Source organism: Oryctolagus cuniculus, chromosome 14, assembly GCF_964237555.1.
Source record: "Oryctolagus cuniculus chromosome 14, mOryCun1.1, whole genome shotgun sequence".
Lineage (NCBI taxonomy): Eukaryota > Metazoa > Chordata > Mammalia > Lagomorpha > Leporidae > Oryctolagus > Oryctolagus cuniculus.
The window spans coordinates 89,790,908-89,793,698 of NC_091445.1; the positions used below are offsets into that span (position 1 = coordinate 89,790,908).

The 2,791-nt window shown below is 40.9% G+C and overlaps 1 pseudogene; it reads right to left on the reverse strand.

The window, feature by feature from the left end:
* Positions 1–336: 336 nt before the first annotated feature.
* LOC100338240 (TATA box-binding protein-associated factor RNA polymerase I subunit D-like) lies at positions 337–1,812 on the reverse strand (annotated as a pseudogene).
* Between the last annotated feature and the right edge of the window lie 979 nt (positions 1,813–2,791).

A 2,791-nucleotide genomic window follows, 5' to 3' on the forward strand; every position in this document is an offset into this window, starting at 1 on the left:
TGGTAAAATTCAAGGAAATTTCTTTTTCTTTTAATTTCTTTATTTATTTGAAAGTCAGAGTTACAGAGAGGCAGAGAGAGAGAGAAGAAGAGAGAGAGAGAGAGTCTTCCATCCGGTGATTCACTCCCCAAATGGCTGCAAAAGCCGGAGCTGTGCCAATCCTAAGCCAGGAGCCAGGAACTTCTTCTGGGTCTCCCACATGGGTGCATGGGCCCCTACTTCTACTGCTTTCCCAGGCCACAGCAGAGAGCTGGATCAGAAGTGAAGCAGCCCATTGGGATGCCGGCACTGCAGGCAGTGGGTTTATCTGCTACACCATAGCGTCAGCCCCCTAAATTTTTTTTAAGAGCAGGATCTTTTATTTAGGTAGTGTCATTTCTTAGCTTTTCCCAAATGTTAAGATTTAGGATGTCTTTTTCACAAACTTGTTCAGTTTTTTCTCAGATGATTCTGAATTTAAGAATTTATTCACCATCAGACTGGCATGTATCCACATGTGTTGTTGCTGGCCTTGTGTTTCTGTGAAGAGTCACTTTTCCTGCTCACATCTACCTTCGCTGAGTTTCCTGTTGCTGTCTCCTTTTCAGGAGCTTCTGTCTTCTGTGCAGTGTTTTTGACTTTGAGACTCTCTTTTTAGATGGAACAGCTTCTTTCACATTCTGTTGTTCTGAATCCACATTCATCAGTTTCGTGAATTCCGGATTTATTATGAAGCAACTACTGTCTACCAGTTTGATATCGCATTCCTCCTGTTCAGGTGTACTGCTTCCTCATCCCCTGCTACGGATTCTTCAGTAGGAGATACAGATCCATCATCATCCAAACACTTGTATCTCCGACTGTGACGATCTTCCTTTTCTAAATCCTCACCAACATCCATTTGTTTCAGAGATTCTCTCAGGTGATATTCATACTTCAGCTTTTCAATGTAATTAAAAAATCCTCTTGCAACAGCTTGCTCAAAGGTTAAACTTTTCCTCCAAGGTGATGGTTGAGTTCCATTTTCTGATTCTAAAAATGAGAACCTAGATCCTTTGTCTTTAAATTGGTTTTTATCTACATGTGATATTTTAGTGCTTTTCTGTCCTTTAGGCCTGCCTACTGGCCTTCCTGTTGCCTTATATTTCTGTTTTCTCCTTTTATGTTTCTTTTTCTTAAATTTTTCAATAACCGCTTCTACTATCAATGGTCTTGGTTCTACAGATGAATCACTTGATGAATCTGTTTTTTGACAATTTTAGATGAATGAATAGGTTTTCTAATGGGATGTTTTGGCCTCCATTTAGGTGAGGAAGGAACACATTGAGGTTTTTGTTATTGTTTTGTTCTGTTTTTCTTTCTTTTTTTTTTTTTTTTTTTTTTTGGACAGACAGAGTGGACAGTGAGAGAGAGAGACAGAGAGAAAGGTCTTCCTTTTGCCGTTGGCTCACCCCACAGTGGCTGCTGCAGCCGGTGCACTGCGGCCAGCACACAGCGCTGATCCAAAGCCAGGAGCCAGGTGCTTCTCCTGGTCTCCCATGCAGGTGCGGGGCCCAAGCACTTGGGCCATCCTCCACTGCATTCCCGGGCCACAGCAGAGAGCTGGACTGGAAGAGGGGCAACCGGGACAGAATCCGGCGCCCCGACCGGGACTAGAACCTGGGGTGCTGGCGCCGCAGGCGGAGGATTAGCCTATTGAGCCACGGTGCCGGCTAGAACACATTGAGTTTTAAGCACACTGCTACCAGATGAACTGTCATCATGTTCATTACCAATTTCCATAGTTGCATCAGATGTCATGTGGTCAAGAGGGTCCATTTCTGACTTGTCCATCACTTATTGTCTGCCTTACAAGCTTCTTGCAACCACATGGAAGGAAAGCCCAAAATTTATTTTTAACAGTGTCTTTAAGTAAGCAGAAATTTTTAATATTTACAAAGTCCAGTTCATCAATTTTTTCTTTGATAATTTTTTGTGGCCTAGCCAACAAGTTTTGTCTATGTGAAGATCACAAAGATTCTATTTTCTTCTAGGAGAATTATGTTTCTATGTTATATTACCAGCATAGAGAAAAAATGGGAAATTAACCTTAAATAGACCATTAACTAACTACAGACCTTTTCAGATTTCACCACGTTTTCTGTGCTCCAGGATGTAGCACTGGATTCATATTGCACGTCCTCATCCTGTCTCCCAATTCTCCTCGGCCGTCCTTTTCATGTCTTTCATGAATGAGAATTTTGAAGAGTGCTGTGTAGGTTGCCCCTTAATTTGGGTTTTTTGGATGGTTTCTCATGATTAAATTGAGATTTTAAATTTGGGAGAATTAATAGAGCTGAAATGCCCTTCTTGTCAGTCACAGGAGGGGGCATATGACTTCAGTATCTGACGACACTATCTTGTTCACTTGGGGTACGTGGTGTCTGTATTTTGCTTTACTGCAAAGTTACTCTCTCTTTACACGCTCTGTTCATTAAAAGTAAATCACTAAATCCAGCCCACACTCAAGAAGAGAGGAATTAAGCTGTACTTCCCAGATGGAAGGATCTTGGAGAACTTGTGGACACATGTTAAAACCACCACAGTTATTAAATATTTGAGGGGAGACTTATTGTACTATGTAGGTACCAATTTCTCTTTAAGGTTTTGCCTTCTAATTTTAGCATTTATCAATAGCTCTTGACAGCAGAAATTACTATGGTTGTGATCTTAGGGCGATTTCTCTATTTCACTCATCTTTCCACATAGATTAATTTGAATTCTCCTATACAGAAGAATTAAATATTATATCCTTTCTCTATCATTTATTTGT